At 44.1% G+C, this 20,130-nt stretch overlaps 1 long non-coding RNA gene across 1 annotated transcript; it reads right to left on the bottom strand.

Annotated features, from left to right (window-relative positions):
* Positions 1 to 530: 530 nt before the first annotated feature.
* On the bottom strand, positions 531 to 2,002 carry LOC127304501 (uncharacterized). The gene is made up of 2 exons (XR_007853413.2): positions 1,943 to 2,002; positions 531 to 942 (listed from the first exon to the last, which is right to left on the bottom strand). It is a non-coding gene; the product is annotated as an uncharacterized lncRNA (long non-coding RNA).
* Between the last annotated feature and the right edge of the window lie 18,128 nt (positions 2,003 to 20,130).

The raw sequence follows: 20,130 nt of genomic DNA, 5'->3' as shown, positions 1-20,130 counted from the left end.
TTATGCGAGACTTATTGATGCTTGTCTTGAAATACTATTCATGAAAAGTCTTTGCTATATGATTCATTTGTTTACTCATGTCATTTACATTGTTTTGATCGCTGCATTCATTACATATGCTTACAATAGTATGATCAAGGTTATGATGGCATGTCACTCCAGAAATTATCTTTATTATCGTTTACCTGCTCGGGACGAGCAGAAACTAACACTACTGCAGAATAGGCCTCTAGTGACAGGCATAAAAGACATGTTAGTGACAGGCAAAGCGCCTGTCACTAATGACTAGTCACTGGTATCATGTTACTAGTGACTGGCAATGTGCCTGTCACTAGTGTGTGCATACTAATGACAGGCAAAAAGAGATGCCTGTCACTAGTGTGTGCATACTAATGGAAGGCCGCCCATAAGGTTTGGTAGTGACCGGCTCATTATCCTGCATATCACTAGTTCGAAATTCCATTATAAAAAAATAAATGCTTTTTCATGAATATTCCAGAAAGCAAAATAAGACATTATGCAAAATAAAATGTATTTTCCACAAATATTTCATATTGCACAACTGGATGTGTACCAATGATACGTTCACATCACCCAATATGACATAACATTTGCACATAATTTGCAATCTATCTCATCAAGCTATTCATGTACATGCTCTCCATGAACTCAATCTAATCAAGCTTTGGAATGCATCCATTGCTATCCAAGGAAGAAACAGGGTTTAGAGGCTTGTCTTGGTGTTGATATCTTTTGTTCCTTGTTTATTCAATACAGATGGTTTGCTCAATATGGTAGGAGCTGGTCGAGCATAGCCTCGCACTCCCCCACAAGCTGGCAGGTCAGTGTTGAAGAAAGGTTGGAGCAGAACATTTTGAATGAAGAGGAGACGGATAAGGACCCCAGTTCTCTTGTCATACTTTTTGAGAATCTTGACCAAATCTGTAATAGCAAAAGGAAACATAAGAATCGTAGATAATGAAAAATAAAATGAATTAATTGGAGCTCTATAATATCTTAGACAGGGTATAGCGACACATGAGCATACCTAGCGAGAACAGTACAAGGATATAATTGGGGATCCGTAATATATGCAACAATGCACCTTTTTTCTATAAAGTGCAGCAATGCACTTACAAACAAAGCGACCCCCAAGAAGTTATGAAGTTACCGCACAACACTGCCCTCTACATGGATTTTTTCTAAAACATCTGCCCCTCTATATGGACGACCCAATCCACTAGCGAACCAGCAGACACCAAGCAGACCTGATTCGGAGCGAGCGACCAACGATCAAACTGGTACTGGGTATTGAGATGAAAACCCAAGAGGACACGATGCGCTCTGCATCCTTGATTATTTTTCTAAGAAAAATGCCGCTGGTAGCTAGGTAGCTTTGCTATTCAGTTTTGGAGGGTCTTGTATCCTACCTAGTTTAGCACGTGTAATTTCTTTCTTTCCTCAATTCTTAGTGTCCAATTCAATAGCATGATTTCTTCACTAAAATTATGTCGATATTCTAAGTTAGTCAACAAAAAGATTTGGTGTAGCTAAAAATGAAGTGCTGTTTTTTAGTTTGGCCCGCCCAGATATTTTGTAGCTCCACCACTGCCTGACAGTACACACTTTGGCCTATAAATTCAGAGATTTTCATTTAATTAAGTTTACTATGAAAAAATGGCATCAACTTGGTCATATAGTTCCGGCTCGAATTATTTACAGAGAAAGATAACTACTCTAGGCTACTACAATATAATGATTCTAGGCGACTACAGTAGATATAATAATGCAAACAAAGGTTATGTACAGAGAAAGATAACTACTCTAGGCTACTACAGTAGAATGATTCTTACAACTTTTTTCCAAAGATGTGCAGATATATTACTCAGTGAATCAACACGTATTTATATGAAGCAACAAGTCAAGGAACATAATCGATCACCTTCCCAAACTTCTCCATGTGCTTAGCCCGCAGCAAGATGACCACCGACAGGCTGCAGAGAAGCAGGTAATATGCATCATCGGTAAAAAAAAAATTCAAATGCTTGTAGCACATATATAGAACCAGAAGAAAATGCCTAAGCAGCAGTTCGGAACAGCTGCCTCCATCGACTATTTCAGTGCTAGTCTAAACTACTTATAAAAGCAAGAACTTGGCAGAAACAATTGATCTCAGCCGTTAATTCTTGTGCATCGAACAGTCCGCACCGCTACAGTGACGAGCACGTCAGCCTAACTCATTTTTTGTGCAGACTATTGCAGTGGGCTACTTGAAAAATGAGCAGCAAATTTGGCAGCCCATGATAGTGACATACCCTTTTTACTGGACATGAATGAGGTATAAAAACTAGTATCAACAATGACACAAACTAATTACTGCGTGCTTTTTTATATTAAATAGTAGTGTGTTTGTGTAAAAAAGTTATATACTGAAATCTGATAGTCAGTTAATCTTAATGGTGCCCATACAGTGAATGCATTGTGTCTGAATGTGGTTACATTGCAGTCTGTAGTGTATGAATCAATTGCATTTCTAGCAGTATTTCATAAAAGAGCAAAATTTTGTGTAGTTGTTTTTATGTGACCTCTTATCCTTGTCTACCTTTCTTTGCACCAAAAACTAAACAATTCCTTGTTTCTGAAAATTGCAAGAGCGCACACAGTGTACATGTGTCCTTTGTTTTTGAATCTGGGATTTGGCTGTTAATTGCGGAAGAGTGTAGACGAGTAAGTCAGAAAGGTAACACCTTACAAGAAATTAGTCGTGCCTATTGGGACTTTCTTATGAGGATTACCATTTTTTACTTCGATATCAGGCATTAGATATTATTCAGCATTTAGCTGGGTGTTTTCACTCTGAAATTTAGTAGGATGGTTAGCTGTTATCACAGCGAACTGGTGCTTCATTGGTCTCTGGTTCTTCCTTGTTTAGAGTTTTTTCAATTCATGTTAGGAGTAGAAGACAATATATTGCAGATTGGTATACAGCAGGTCCATTGACACCTAAATTTTGTAAACAAGCGGAAGTAGTTCTAGTGGGAAGTTAACAGAATCAAAGGCTGGCCAGCTTGCAAAGATACAGACGCAGGATAGTTTGCATGTCGAGCACGTACAGAAAATTCAGTAAGAGCACCACGATAATAAAGTTGTCCATTGATACCTACATAGAGGAATGGAAGTGGTGCAGGGTCGGATACCTTCAGAGGTAGTGTGGCTTCGAGGAGCAGTGGTGCAGGGCGCCGACGTCCTCGATTCAGGCAGAGGCGTCCTCGCGTCGGGTCAACGGGCGGCGCGACATTGGAGATGCAGGGCAGCGTCCTAGGGCGGCGGCGTTTGGGGATGCAAGGCCGCGCCTGGCTTAGGGCGCCGGTCGCGTAGGGGGAGGGTGCCCACGCATCGGGCGGTGGCGTTGGAGTGGGCTGGCGGCGCGGCGGCGTTGGAGGGGGCTGGCGGCGCTGCCTTCGGACGAGGCGTAGGGCGGATGCGGTTGGGGATTAGGAGGGCTCGCGGTAATGGGTACTCGAATTCTTTTGGCTATAGTCCCAGCTGCGGTTGGGGATCGTACATGGAGAGTCCTTGTCCATGCTCTGCTCGTTCCAGGATGCAGGGAAGAGGCCCAGCTAGCTAACACACGGAGAGTCATCCGCGCGTGGGCCAGACCGGCCCAGAAATAAGAAGCAACCGGTGGAGTCTAAAAAGCATTTCCGCTAGATTGCTAGTGACAGGCTCTTTTGTGGGCCTGTCACTAGCAAATTTTTAGTCCCAGCCCGCCTCCAAAAAAAACTCAGTGACATCATTTTTTATACACCTGTCACTGGTATTTTGTACTAGTGACATGCTTATATGTGCCTGTCACTGGTACACTTATTAGTGACAGGCGTAATTTTGCTTGTCACTGATTACCTGGAGGCTATAGGCCTTTCTGCAGTAGTGTAAGCTTGGGGATGCTGATACGTCTCCGACGTATCGATAATTTCTTATGTTCCATGCCACATTATTGATGATATCTACATGTTATATGCACATTTTATGTCATATTTATGCGTTTTCTGGAACTAACCTATTGACGAGATGCTTGAAGGGCCGATTCTTTGTTTTCTGCTGTTTTTGGTTTCAGAAATCCTAGTAAAGAAATATTCTCGGAATCGGACGAAATCAACGCCGAAGATCTTAGAATCCCTGGAAGCATCCAGAACACCCGAGAGTCGCCAGAGGGGGGCACAGGCCCACCAAACCATAGGCCGGCGCGGCCAAGGGGGGGCCCGGGCCCCCCTATAGTGTCGTCACCCCGTTGACCTTCTGACGCCGCCTCTTCGCCTATATAAAGCCCCTCGACCTAAAACCTCGATACGAAAAAGCCACGGTACGAGAAACCATCCAGAGCCGCCGCCATCGCGAAGCCAAGATCTGGGGGACATGAGTCTCTGTTCCGGCACGCCGCCGGGACGGGGAAGTGCCCCCGGAAGGCTCCTCCATCGACACCACCGCCATCTTCATCAATGCTGCTGTCTCCCATGAGGAGGGAGTAGTTCTCCTTCGAGGCTCGGGGCTGTACCGGTAGCTATGTGGTTCATCTCTCTCCTATGTACTTCAATACAATAATCTCATGAGCTGCCTTACATGATTGAGATTCATATGATGATGCTTGTAATCTAGATGTCGTTATGCTAGTCAAGTGAATTTTACTTATGTGATCTCCGGAGACTCCTTGTCCCACGTGTGTAAAGGTGACAGTGTGTACACCGTGTGGGTCTCTTAGGCTATATTTCGGTAATACTTATTCACTGTTATGAATGGCATAGTGAAGTGCTTATTTATATCTCTTTATGATTGCAATGTGTTTTGTATCACAATTTATCTATGTGCTACTCTAGTGATGTTATTAAAGTAGTTTTATTCCTCCTGCACGGTGTAATGGTGACAGTGTGTGCATCCGTGTTAGTACTTGGCGTAGGCTATGATTATGATCTCTTGTAGATTATGAAGTTAACTATTGCTATGATGGTATTGATGTGATCTATGCCTCCTTTCGTAGCGTGAAGGTGACAGTGTGCATGCTACGTTAGTACTTGGTTTAGTTGTGTTGATCTATCTTGCACTCTAAGGTTATTTAAATATGAACATTGAATATTGTGGAGCTTGTTAACTCCGGCATTGAGGGTTCGTGTAATCCTACACAGTTAGTGGTGTTCATCATCCAACAAGAGAGTGTAGAGTATGCATTTATCTATTCTGTTATGTGATCAAAGTTGAGAGTGTCCACTAGTGAAAGTCTAATCCCTAGGCCTTGTTCCTAAATACTGCTATCGCTGCTTGTTTACTATTTTACTGCGTTACTACTGCTGTGTTACTACTGCTTGTTTACTGTCCTAGGCAAAGTACTTTTCTGGTGCCGTTGCTACTACTTATTTATACCACCTGTATTTCACTATCTCTTCGCCGAACTAGTGCACCTATTAGGTGTGTTGGGGACACAAGAGACTTCTTGCTTTGTGGTTGCAGGGTTGCATGAGAGGGATATCTTTGACCTCTTCCTCCCTGAGTTCGATAAACCTTGGGTGATCCACAAACCTCTGCTCTTGGAGGCCCAACACTGTCTACAGGAAAAGGAGGGGGCGTAGACATCATAGGGTGACACACTTAAGGTTTGATGTCGTTTAAGTAGATATGGAATATGGAATGGAGTTCGAAGTTTTGTTCGGAGTCTCGGATGGGATCCAGGACATCACGAGGAGTTCCGGAATGGTCCGGAGAATAAGATTCATATATAGGAAGTCACTTTCCAAGTTTGGAAATGATCCGGTATTTTCTCTGGAAGGTTCTAGAAGGTTCTAGAAGAGTCCGGAAGAAATAAGGATGGAAGGTGGAGTCCCAGAGGGACTCCACCCACCTTGGCCGGCCAACCTAAGGGAGGTGGAGTCCCAAGTGGACTCCCCACCATGGTGGCCGGCCACCCCACCAAGGAAAGGGGGGAGTCCCACTCCCCCTAGGTTTGGTCATATGGAAGGTTTATGTTGGGGTCTTATTCGGAGACTTTGACCTAATCCTTGGGGCTTCCACCTATATAAAGAGGAGAGGGGAGGGGCTGGCCGGCCACACCAAGCCATGAGTTGGCCGCACCCCTCAAGGCTGCCCTAGCCGGCGCCCCCTCTCCCAAACCCTAGCGCCCCTCCTCCACCACATCTCCCGCATACGCTTAGCGAAGCTCCGCCGGAGATCTCCATCGACACCGCCACCACGCCGTCGTGCTGCCGGGATTCCGAGGAGGATCTACTACTTCCGCTGCCCGCTGGAACGGGGAGAAGGACGTCGTCTTCATCAACACCGAACGTGTGACCGAGTACGTAGGTGCTGCCCGATCGTGGCACCGTGATCAAGATCTTCTACGCGCTTTTGCAAACGGCAAGTGATCGTCTACCGCAGCAATAAGAGCCTACTCTTATAGGCTTTGTAAATCTTCAAGGGTTAGTCTTGATCATCCCCTCGTTGCTCCCGTCTTCTAGATTGCATCTTGGCTTGGATTGCGTTCTCGCGGTAGGAAATTTTTTGTTTTCTATGCAACATTATCCTACACTAACCATACATGAATAAAGAAACTAAAAACCTCTTCATAAAAATAAAAAGTGAGAAACAGAGCTAAACAAAATACTAGAAAACTACAACACTCGCAAAACAGTAAAAGTGAAAACTAGAGTGTTCGATGCAATTAAAACGGATTGTTTCATTCTCCAAAACAAATATGCCGGGATCCAACCTTATTGTACAGCAAACAAAACAAAAGAAAAACTAAAAAAATAAAGACGCTCCAAGAATAACACATAGCATATGAAGCAATAAAATTTAGCGCACAGAAAGATGACATGTTGCTTGGTTGATGAAGAAGGGGATGCCTTGGGCATCCCCAAGCTTTGACGCTTGTACCTCTTGCATATTTCTTGGGGTGGAGAGGGCATCCCCAAGCTTGATCTTTTTTCCATTATTTATCTCATTATATCATTCTTCTCTCCTTACACTTGAAAACTTTCTTCATACATAACTTCACACAATTCTTTATTAGCAGCATTAGTGCAGTCAAAATAACAAATCCACTTGGGTCCACTTCTAACATATATCAAATATCCATTAAAACATTAGCTACTGTAGAAACTCCTTTAAAAAGCTCGTTCTCTCAAAAGAACTAAAAAAAGAATAAGAGGCAAATGCAAATAGTGGCAGAAATCTATCAAAACAGAATAACAAGTAAAGATCGATTTATTCGAAAATCCTCTGTTGCTCTGATCAAAAAGTGCAAAACTAATGAAAGTTAGATAATTACACGGGGCATATGCTCAAAACTTGGCAGCTCCAAATTACGTACTGGCTGGGAGTACAAATTTTTATGGTAATAGCATAGAATCTGTTTCTGGATAGCAACTTCCCCAAATCTTACTTTCTTCCTATTAGAGGCTATTCTTGGCACAAAAATGAAATAAAAATGATATTAAGAGGTTGTTATAGATGCAACAACTTCCAAGACTCAACAAAATAATTTTGTTTACCGAAAATAAACATAGATTGTCTCCCATAAGCGCTTTTATTTAACGTCTTTTAGCTAGGCGTAAAAAGTGTTTGCATCAAGTATTTTCAAGAGAAGAAGCCTCAAGATCATAAATATCGGGAGCCTTACGCCTACCCCTCCTACCTTTACGCTTTTTTCTTAGGATTAGGAAAAGAATGAGAATTACCTGGTGGGAAGGTGAAAGTCATGATGCCTTTCCCCACATCTATCTTTGCTCTCAGGAGTTTTAGTAGAGATTGTCCAAGCGTGATTTGTCTCTTTCCTACACATTCAATAAAAAGATAATCAATAGATACCATCTTTTCTAGGATTCTTGTATACACTCCTTAAGCAACTCCAATGGATAATATAACAACATTTTTGGTAAGAGGTATTTCTTATCCTCCCTGAGAATGTCCCCAAAGATTTAAAGATTCATAAATATCATTAGGCATAAGGAAAAATTCAGACATAATATCACAACGAGCATAAAAAATTCACTGTTTATATCATCTTTTACTGTAGGGAGCCAACTTGAGGGTTCAGAGTTTATTGAAACATGATCATAATTTTCACGAAGCCGGTTATAACATTCTTTTAAGCAAGTTGTACTTGTCTCAAGAGTATTTAATCTAGCATAAATGCTGACAAGGGACGAATCAAAATTACTAGGTGAGCTATATGTTGCAATCAACTTCTTTATGGCATTAAAACCTTGATCTAGATCACAATGAAGGAAATATCCTCCTGTTATAGTATCCAAAGCATATCTATAGAGATAAATAAGACCAAAATAAAAGCTACTAAGAAGTAGGACTAGAGTCATTTTAGGTTCAGTTTTATTATAAGAATTATTAATTCTAGATCAATCTTGAGCAACATGTTTATTATCAAATTGTGTAAATTTCATTATGTCACTACGCAAGGATATAATCGTAGTAGGAGGATAATATTTTCCAATGAAAACATCTTTGCATTTAACCCAAGAATAAATACTATTTCTAGGCAAAGATAGTAACCAATATTTAGCTCTCCCTCTCAAAGACAAATAAAACAATTTCAGTTTTATAATATCATCATCTACATCCTTATAATTTTTTATCTCACAAAGTTTAACAAAATTATTAAGGTGAGAAGCAGCATCATCAGTACTAACACCACAAAATTGCTCTTTCATACCAAGATTTCACAAGGCAGGTTTAATTTCATAGAAAGCTGCTTCTAGTAGGTGGAGCAATAGGTGTCCATATGAAATCATTGTTGTTTGTACTAGTAAAGTCACACAACTTAGTGTTTTAGGAGTACTCATTTTAGCAAGATAAAAATAGAACAACAGAAATAAAAGCTATAATAGCCACTATATCTTGTGTGTTTTTGATATAAAGAAGCAAACACGATAAATAAACTAAACAAAGAAAAACAATAACAAAGCAAAGAGATTGGAGATGAGAGACTCCCCTTGCAGAAATCCACTTTCTCCCCGGTAACGGCGCCACAAAAAGTCTTGATGGCGCTCAATACAAATAGTTGGGAAACCCCAAGAGGAAGGTATGATGAACACAACATCAAGTTTTCCCTCAGCAAGAAACCAAGATTTAATCGACCAGCAGGAGAAAGGCGTAACTTCTGAAGGTGTTGCTAGTTAACTATTGGTAGGGTGCAGTACCGGCGTTAGCAACAATGTGGAACCTGCACACAACAGAATCGCAATACTTCATCCCAACTCACAATGAGGTTGTCAATTTCACTAGTTTTGCTGATAACAAAGAGTTAACCGTATGGTGTGGAAAGAGATGTTTACAGTGAATGAAAAGAGAATAGTGCTTGCAGTAAGTAAACATAACAGAATGATTGTCTCAATGTAAAATAATGGACCGGGATCCACAGTTCACTAGAGGTGTCTCTCCATAAAGATAAATAGCATGTTTGGTGAACAAATTACAGATGGGCAATTGCCAGAATAAAGATCATACATGACAAGATGATTACTATGAGATTCGTTTGGGTATTACAACATAATACATAGACCGTAATCCAATTGCGTCTATGACTAATAATCCACCTTCCGGTTAGCATCCACACCCCTTTCTGTATTAAGTTCCAAGCAATAAATTATCGCATTAAGCAATGTGTGTAAAGTAAACAATAGAATTACCCTTGGATAAAATATTGTTGTTTTCTACGTAGTAGCAACATCACATCTACAATCTTAGAAGTTATTGGCACTCTTCTAGAAAACTAGAGGCATGAACCCACTATCGAGCATAAATACTACCTATTGGAGTCACACACATTTACTTGGCCAAGGCATCTACTAGCAATGAAGAGCATGCAAGATCACAAATAACATAGGACATGAATATAATCGATCTCAACCATAGTATTCAATATTCATCGATCCCAGTAAACACAACATGTAGCATTTCATAAGGACGATCTTGATCATGATAGGAAGCTCACAAGATCTAAACATGAGGCACAAATTGGAGAAGTGTAACGGCCCCGGGTAGCACCCCTAATAGATTTTGTCTGTTCTTTTCTCTTCATGCATCATCATGGCATTTGCATCATATCATCCATGTTTTGACAAAACAAAATTATTTTATAAAACCCCCTTGTCTTCTCCTTTAAGTAAAACCTTAATCTCCCTCTCGCATAAATCTTATTTTATAATTAAACCTTTCCAACAAATAAATTTTGAATATAAAGGTGTTTTGTTTTGTTTTACAAATAAGGTAAATATGTTGAAAACCAGTTTTGAATCTCACTCTCGTATCTAATTCAAATTCAAAACTGAATAGGTTTTCGAATTCAAATAGTTTTAAATAAAAACAGTAAAGAAAAACCTAACCTCCCTGGACCCTCTACCCCGGCGGCCCAATTCCTCTCCTTGCTGGCCCAGTCTTTTCCCCTCTCTTTTCTCCCTCATCCGAACCGGCCAGCCCCTTCCCCTTTCTCCCTTCAGCCCAACCTGGCAGCCCACCACCAGCCCGTACCCCTTCATTTCGGCCTCCCTCTTTTCCCTTTCTTCCTCGATAGCGACAGGAGCACGAGAGGAGCTCGGTCTCTTTTCCCTGTCGACGTCACACCGCACCACGCCTCACCTGGTCCCTCACGCGCCTTCCCCTCGCCCTTATCTTCTGCGGAGAAACCCTAGTTCCGTCTCCTCTCCTCCCTCGAACCGCCGCCATCCCCCTTCTCTTCCCTTTTCTCTAAAACCACCGGAGTTTCCCCACAGCAACCACATGGCGCCGCCGGTAGGGGCACCCCCCCTCACCGTCCGAGCGCACCAACAGAACCGTAACGTCACCTTGAACCTCTCCACGGAAGGAATCTCCCCGGGACGCCTCAAATCGTCGCTGATGATCTCGTTCCCCAACCTCGACTGCCGGCGTCTTTTTCAAATTCCGGCCGCCACCGACAACCTCCGTCCCCGCCGTCTACTCCTTGAGCCTCACGGTGAGCATAGCTTTCTCCTCGACCTTGTCCCGCCTCCTAACTCCCCCTCTATCGTCTTCTCACCATGGTGCCGGCCTTCTCCTCCGTAGCAACTCGTTGCCGACCATCTTCCGGTGGTCCCCCGCTTCCGGCGCCGCCTTCCCCTGACCCGCGCCGGTGACGCGAACCCGACGCGCTCATCCTCGTCTCCTGGAACGCCTCCATCTACCGGCACGCGCGACGCCCCGCCCGCGGTGACCGCCTCCCTGGGAACGCGAGCGGCATTCCCTTGCAGCCAAGCTTCTCCACGTCAGCTCCGCCTCGTCGTCGCCTGGGGTCCACGCGTCATCCTCTCCGGCTCGCCTCCCCCTCGGTGAGAAAAGCCGCCAGATCCAGATCCATCCTCCCTTTGCATCCGGGCCCCTGCCTGTTTTGTTTTATCAACCCGCAGCCCCTGCTCCATGCCCTTTACAACATAACCCCCTGTACCTTGTGAAATCAACCCGGGGTCCTCCCCCTGTATGAATATGATTTCTAGGTCCTTCCCTATTTAATAAAACCTGTTTTATGTTTTAAATTAACAATAAAACTTAATCTGTTAATAACTTTTAATCTGTAATTTGAAATAAAAAGTGTTCTATATGAAAATTGATCGGAAAAATGCAAGGATCATGAATATGCCATCCATATACCTGTTTGCATCTTGCTGCATGTCATGACGTGATAGTTCGTGCATACCACCTAACATATATGCGGAGTATTTCAAATATCCACCTAAGGTTTCCCCGCTCCGTTTAATATTGAAGTAGCGCACCATTACCATGTTATGCCATGTTAATCAACCCTTAACTTTGACGTTAGAAAATGCAACTCCAACTTTATTTGTTTGTCCGGTGTTCCGACTCCGATTAATTTGGATAAGTTGCATCGCACCATCGTTTCCATGTCATGCATGCCTGCATCTGCTCATGCTGATTCTTCCTTCGTAGTAGTAAGACTTGCATGCGTTGTGTGTTCCAGCATTTGCTTCTTCCCGGATAGGATCACGAAGTGTTGATGTGAGATACGACGAGTTCTTCGACAAGTTCTTCTACAGCTTTTCACAGGCGAGCCCTCTCTCTTCACCTATTTTACTCTCTCCCTCGCACTGCTGTCCTTATGCTGCGATTCTTTATCGAGTCACGTGTCCTATTCCACTTGTTTACCATAATAATCCTATATGTATCATTCCTTACCCATATCCGTTGCTTGATGTTTAAGCCTTGCGAGTCGTAGGCGTGTTTAGGCTCTGTTGTTTATCTCGATCTGTTATCGGGATATGTTGGGTTGTTGGGAGGTGATCACATGCTATATCAGTTGTTGGAGATACACATGCTTTACTTAACTGTTAACAACTAAAATTGTAAGCAGAGGCATCTGTGGGCCCCTTTGCGAAAGCATCAGAACTTTGACTTGCTAATGTCCCCTAGGACCCGAGTTCTGGTTATCTGTTCCGAGATTGAGCGCTCTACCGTACGTGGGGGAGTGGGACCCCCATCACCCACTACCTTTCCTCGAGTCTGTTTACTGGGAGCCACAACCTTGGTTTTATTTGCTCATATGCACGATATGCACGATTTACTTCCTGTTGCCTTCGGGTGTTTATATTCTGTACTGTACTCATATTGCGTGCCAACTTATCCTTGGCCGGTCGTTAGTGCCCGCCTTGGACGCCATCGCAACCTCTGGGTCCGTATCGGAGTACGGCCGAACTTCGTCACGGGTAGCTTAGTTGGGTGGCTCCCATTAAACTTTCTCTTGCATTGGGAACGGTCTTGATGTGAGACTCCACCTGTAGTAAGTGGGTTCGAGCATGCGTATGGTTACATTTGGGCAACCCCTGCAGGGTGTACATCCGATAAGCCGTGTCCGCGGTTATGGACGACTTGGAATTGTATAGCTTGATCATAGAACTACTTACACCATTATCTTGTTGCTAATAATCTGCTAATAACTTGCGTAGTAATATAGCATTACTACAACCGATACCTAATAAAACTTGTCTACTATTGAGTGCCTTTTACATTGCCTCTTCGCAATTGTTGGAGGGGATATGTGTAATCGGCTGGGTTATGTTTGTGTAGTATTTATCTGTTACCTTGTGCGCTCTCTTATCTTATCTGAATAGACGGATGTTATAGCGTGTCTCTATTGGTTATAGTTTTGCTGCCGCTAAACCTACCATATAGCCCCCGGCGATATATATATTATACTCGCCCGGCGAGCATAGCCATTTCTAGTCTCGCTAAGTACGTGCCGGAGTTCGTTCCTTGGTACTTACTCTCGCTTTTTCCCCTTTCTCTTTTGCTTCCTCCCTCTTGTCGGCAACCGATGGCCCGACTTTGACAGGTACAAGATGACGACGTTAGCAAGGTTACCCTTCCGGCTTGGCCTGGGCAGGGTTATGGACGCCACTGGTTATCTTCAGGACTCTTAGTCCAATTTGTATCTTGTCCGTACTCGGACGTATTCGATCTTCTGTATGATTTGGATCTTTGTATTGTATATTTGTATCTTGACTCGTTGGAGTCGTTGTTGTAATATATGTATCTTGTGGGCTCTATTGTAATCCTGTTGTAATGTTACCGCTCGTATTAATTCCTCTGGCATCACGTGTGTGATTGTCGCGCACGTCGTGTCGGAGGGCGTCTCTGAATCGATATCGTGCGGATTTCAGCGGGATCGCTGGAATCCTCATGGTACCGGTTCTGGGGCGTCACAAGTTGGTATCAGAGCCTCAGGTTGACGGTACCTCACTGGTCCAGCCTCTAGGATAACCTTGCCAAAGGTCGTTAAGTTTAGGTTGTCAAAACCTATTTTCTAAAATCCGTTGGATAGATCTGATTAGTTCTGATTTTTCTCTTTATCTCTAATCTTGCTCCTCTTATCTTTGCGATTTTTGAGTCTTCTCTCTTATCTGAGGTTCTCTGAGTCTTAGGTTCCGACGTGGGTTGGACGATCTTTGCCTTAGCCTAATAGAACCGATCTTTGAAGACCTTCCGATAGAAGAACATCACCGGCGGCTAACCTTTGTCTTCTCTGTTGACCGCCATCACGGTTTATGTGATCCTTCCTCTACCCCTTGTGTTTTCGACCTCATGAACCTTCGATGTCGATGTTTACCAAGATCGTCAATCTGTATTCCTGGAGTTGGTTGCACGATTCTCTTATTCATGTACAGAGTAATACTTTGAGTGCGGGATGGAGTCGCGACCATACCGACTACTCTTATTATTCGCTCTTGTTACCTGAATGGGTGGATCAATGTGATTCTTACTCCTTCCATCTTTGTGTACGGCGCTTGATCATCTGCGACCGAGGCTCTCGACAGAAGCACATCATCGCCAATGGAACGCCGACTTCTTGTTGGTGGTGTCGACCGTTCTACATGGAGCAACAATTCTTGTTAGTGGTGTCGAGGGGATCGACACGTCACCTGAAGATCCGATAGTTCACCTCTCTCCCCCGTACCTTGAGGTGGAACCTCGGGGCGAGGTTCCGTGTTAGTGGTGTCGATTGTAACGGCCCCGGGTAGCACCCCTAATAGATTTTGTCTGTTCTTTTCTCTTCATGCATCATCATGGCATTTGCATCATATCATCCATGTTTTGACAAAACAAAATTATTTTATAAAACCCCCTTGTCTTCTCCTTTAAGTAAAACCTTAATCTCCCTCTCGCATAAATCTTATTTTATAATTAAACCTTTCCAACAAATAAATTTTGAATATAAAGGTGTTTTGTTTTGTTTTACAAATAAGGTAAATATGTTGAAAACCAGTTTTGAATCTCACTCTCGTATCTAATTCAAATTCAAAACTGAATAGGTTTTCGAATTCAAATAGTTTTAAATAAAAACAGAAAAGAAAAACCTAACCTCCCTGGACCCTCTACCCCGGCGGCCCAATTCCTCTCCTTGCTGGCCCAGTCTTTTCCCCTCTCTTTTCTCCCTCATCCGAACCGGCCAGCCCCTTCCCCTTTCTCCCTTCAGCCCAACCTGGCAGCCCACCACCAGCCCGTACCCCTTCATTTCGGCCTCCCTCTTTTCCCTTTCTTCCTCGATAGCGACAGGAGCACGAGAGGAGCTCGGTCTCTTTTCCCTGTCGACGTCACACCGCACCACGCCTCACCTGCTCCCTCACGCGCCTTCCCCTCGCCCTTATCTTCTGCGGAGAAACCCTAGTTCCGTCTCCTCTCCTCCCTCGAACCGCCGCCATCCCCCTTCTCTTCCCTTTTCTCTAAAACCACCGGAGTTTCCCCAAAGCAACGACATGGCGCCGCCGGTAGGGGCACCCCCCCTCACCGTCCGAGCGCACCAACAGAACCGCAACGTCGCCTTGAACCTCTCCACGGAAGGAATCTCCCCGGGACGCCTCAAATCGTCGCTGATGATCTCGTTCCCCAACCTCGACTGCCGGCGTCTTTTTCAAATTTCGGCCGCCACCAACAACCTCCGTCCCCGCCGTCTACTCCTTGAGCCTCACGGTGAGCATAGCTTTCTCCTCGACCTTGTCCCGCCTCCTAACTCCCCCTCTATCGTCTTCTCACCATGGTGCCGGCCTTCTCCTCCGCAGCAACTCGCCGCCGACCATCTTCCGGTGGTCCCCCACTTCCGGCGCCGCCTTCCCCTGACCCGCGCCGGTGACGCGAACCCGGCGCGCTCATCCTCGTCTCCTGGAACGCCTCCATCTGCCGGCACGCGCGACGCCCCGCCCGCGGTGACCGCCTCCCTGGGAACGCGAGCGGCATTCCCTTGCAGCCAAGCTTCTCCACGTCAGCTCCGCCTCGTCGTCGCCTGGGGTCCACGCGTCATCCTCTCCGGCTCGCCTCCCCCTCGGTGAGAAAAGCCGTCAGATCCAGATCCATCCTCCCTTTGCATCCGGGCCCCTGCCTGTTTTGTTTTATCAACCCGCAGCCCCTGCTCCATGCCCTTTACAACATAACCCCCTGTACCTTGTGAAATCAACCCGGGGTCCTCCCCCCTGTATGAATATGATTTCTGGGTCCTTCCCTATTTAATAAAACCTGTTTTATGTGTTAAATTAACAATAAAACTTAATCTGTTAATAACTTTTAATCTGTAATTCGAAATAAAAAGTGTTCTATATGAAAATTGATCGGAAAAATGCAAGGATCATGAATATGCCATCCATATACCTGTTTGCATCTTGCTGCATGTCATGACGTGATAGTTCGTGCATACCACCTAACATATATGCGGAGTATTTCAGATATCCACCTAAGGTTTCCCCGCTCCGTTTAATATTGAAGTAGCACACCATTACCATGTTATGCCATGTTAATCAACCCTTAACTTTGACGTTAGAAAATGCAACTCCAACTTTAATTTGTTTGTCCGGTGTTCCGACTCCGATTAATTTGGATAAGTTGCATCGCACCATCGTTGCCATGTCATGCATGCCTGCATCTGCTCATGCTGATTCTTCCTTCGTAGTAGTAAGACTTGCATGCGTTGTGTGTTCCAGCATTTGCTTCTTCCCGGATAGGATCACGAAGTGTTGATGTGAGATACGACGAGTTCTTCGACAAGTTCTTCTACAGCTTTTCACAGGCGAGCCCTCTCTCTTCACCTATTTTACTCTCTCCCTCGCACTGCTATCCTTATGCTGCGATTCTTTATCGAGTCACGTGTCCTATTCCACTTGTTTACCATAATAATCCTATATGTATCATTCCTTACCCATATCCGTTGCTTGATGTTTGAGCCTTGCGAGTCGTAGGCGTGTTTAGGCTCTGTTGTTTATCTCGATCTGTTATCGGGATATGTTGGGTTGTTGGGAGGTTATCACATGCTATATCAGTTGTTGGAGATACACATGCTTTACTTAACTGTTAACAACTAAAATTGTAAGCAGAGGCATCTGTGAGCCCCTTTGCGAAAGCATCGGAACTTTGACTTGCTAATGTCCCCTAGGACCCGAGTTCTGGTTATCTGTTCCGAGATTGAGCGCTCTACCGTACGTGGGGGAGTGGGACCCCCATCACCCACTACCTTTCCTCGAGTCTGTTTACTGAGAGCCACAACCTTGGTTTTATTTTCTCATATGCACGATTTACTTCCTGTTGCCTCCGGGTGTTTATATTCTGTACTGTACTCATATTGCGTGCCGACTTATCCTTGGCCGGTCGTTAGTGCCCGCCTTGGACGCCATCGCAACCTCTAGGTCCGTATCGGAGTACGGCCGAACTTCATCACGGGTAGCTTAGTTGGGTGGCTCCCATTAAACTTTCTCTTGCATTGGGAACGGTCTTGATGTGAGACTCCACCTGTAGTAAGTGGGTTCGAGCATGCGTATGGTTACATTTGGGCAACCCCTGCAGGGTGTACATCTTATCGATAAGCCGTGTCCGCGGTTATGGACGACTTGGAATTGTATAGCTTGATCATAGAACAACTTACACCATTATCTTGTTGCTAATCATCTGCTAATAACTTGCGTAGTAATATAGCATTACTACAACCGATACCTAATAAAATTTGTCTACCGTTGAGTGCCTTTTACATTGCCTCTTCGCAATTGTTGGAGAGGATATGTGTAATCGGCTGGGTTATGTTTGTGTAGTATTTATCTGTTACCTTGTGCGCTCTCTTATCTTATCTGAATAGACGGATGTCATAGCGTGTCTCTATTGGTTATAGTTTTGCTGCCGCTAAACCTACCATATAGCCCCCGGCGATATATATATTATACTCGCCCGGCGAGCATAGCCATTTCTAGTCTCGCTAAGTACGTGCCGGAGTTCGTTCCTTGGTACTTACTCTCGCCTTTTCCCCTTTCTCTTTTGCTTCCTCCCTCTTGTCGGCAACCGATGGCCCGACTTTGACAGGTACAAGATGACGACGTTAGCAAGGTTACCCTTCCGGCTTGGCCTGGGCAGGGTTATGGACGCCACTGGTTATCTTCAGGACTCTTAGTCCAATTTGTATCTTGTCCGTACTCGAACGTATTCGATCTTCTGTATGATTTGGATCTTTGTATTGTATATTTGTATCTTGACTCGTTGGAGTCGTTGTTGTAATATATGTATCTTGTGGGCTCTATTGTAATCATGTTGTAATGTTACCGCTCGTGTTAATTCCTCTGGCATCACGTGTGTGATTGTCGCGCACGTCGTGTTGGAGGGCGTCTCTGAATCGATATCGTGCGGATTTCGGCGGGATCGCTGGAATCCTCATGGTACCGGTTCCGGGGCGTCACAAGAAGACAACCATCTAGCTACTACTATGGACCGATAGTCTAGGGATGAACTACTCATACATCACTTCGGAGACGGGTATGGAAATGTAGAGGCGTTTGAGACGTATCAATGTGTTGCATGTGTGGCACTCGTCATCAGGCTGATCAAATACTCGGCCTCTACATCAGCGATTACTTGTGTTCATCGACTACGCTTGTACGGGAGCGAAATCCCGTGTACGGTCTTCAAGGGTATGATTCCGTACTTATCTCTATAATCAAATTTATACATCAGCATACCGTAGCCTATGATATGTAATACCTTAAATGATTTTTTTGTTTTCTATTACGATTCCCTTCACGGAGGACACTCAATGGAAGCGACAATGTGATATTGTGCCATTTTTTTGATAATTGTATTTTTCACGAAGTCGAGCTACTCTACTTCAAACTCAACCTTCACATGGTGGGTGGGGGGGGGGGGGGGGGGGGCATTATTCATGACAATACAATTTTCATTTTTCTTTCTCTATCTCATTTTTTCTCATTTTTTCTTGCTTGGTAAGTGTATATGCATCAAGTAATTGCCCGTGAGAATATGGCAGGAAACATGTCATGCTTTGTCCATATAAAGTGTACGTATCTAGGGCAACCTTTTTGTCACCAGCAGTACTCGTTTAGACGTAAAATTTGCATTGTTTTTCTCTTTAATCACAAGTTCACAACTCCTTCAGAACATGCATGCGCATATGTGCGTTTGACGCCGGCCTATCGTCGAACGTGGCTCTGGCTCATCATGTATATTCTTTTTCTACAGGCGATGACAAAAACGCGAGGATGGCATTATTGGGTGGTGACGTGGTGTTACCTTCGCGCACCTCGCTCTCGATGGTTACCTTCACGGCAAGGGAGGTTGCTGCTGCTTGTTGAAGTGTATGAATTTCATAGCGTATGTATAGATGTACTGTACCTTGTGCATCTCTGTAACGTTAGTCTGTAACAGATTAGGACCTAGTCTTCACGAGAAAACTAGTGGATGATCGAATCATAGGAAACCGAACTCACCGATGATGTATGAGGCCAAGGCTACAATGAGCTGCGTATATGCAAGTGTACGTGTGCATGCACGCGTACTCTCAATTCGAACCCAAGGCTCTTTCCATGCGAGCATGTGGACATGCATGCGTGTTACAGACAATTCATGTTACGATGAACTCGTGTGAGCATTTTCGAAGCCTCCACATGAATATTTTTGATCCACCAAACACAAAATGGATATATGTCTACGCCCCATTCTACGTGTATGGGTGTAAAAACACATCCTATGTAGCCAGTCTTCCTCCGTCTATATTTCCGATGTCAATCCAATGAGATTGATGACTTCAATACTATGTTTATTAGCAAGTATAATTTTATTTATTTATTGGCATGAGTATACTGATAAATTACATGCTCGGGAAATCATTCATCAGAATGATTGAATTCCATATGCTGCTAATCTCCGCCGCTCTCATTATCTTATCATCTGAGGTGGTGGTGGTGGCATATAAATTTTGAGACAACAATACTCGTGAAGATGATGATGATGCCATACACAATACGGAAGGAAAGAGGATTTATAGCCTCTTTGATTGCAGTCATAACTACACGACCCGAGACCGCAGCTCTCCAAATGTTTGCACGACAGTTGGGGAACTGCAATCAATACATCACAGAAAAACAATTTAGTAATATAGTCCAAAGAAAAACAGATAGTACTATGAAAATTTGGAAACTGCAGGTGAAATAGAAAACATTGTAGCCTACCATATTGGCAGGACGCCAACATTGAACACACAATGGCCATGAGCATGAAAGCAATCAAATCCATGTTGAACTTTGGGTTGGTTTTGATAAGCGCCACGAGGAAAATAGATGA

The sequence above is a fragment of the Lolium perenne genome, chromosome 5, assembly GCF_019359855.2.
Source record: "Lolium perenne isolate Kyuss_39 chromosome 5, Kyuss_2.0, whole genome shotgun sequence".
Classification (NCBI taxonomy): Eukaryota; Viridiplantae; Streptophyta; class Magnoliopsida; order Poales; family Poaceae; genus Lolium; species Lolium perenne.
Note: the sequence above shows the minus strand (reverse complement) of the source record. Positions and strands in the feature narration are given on the sequence as shown.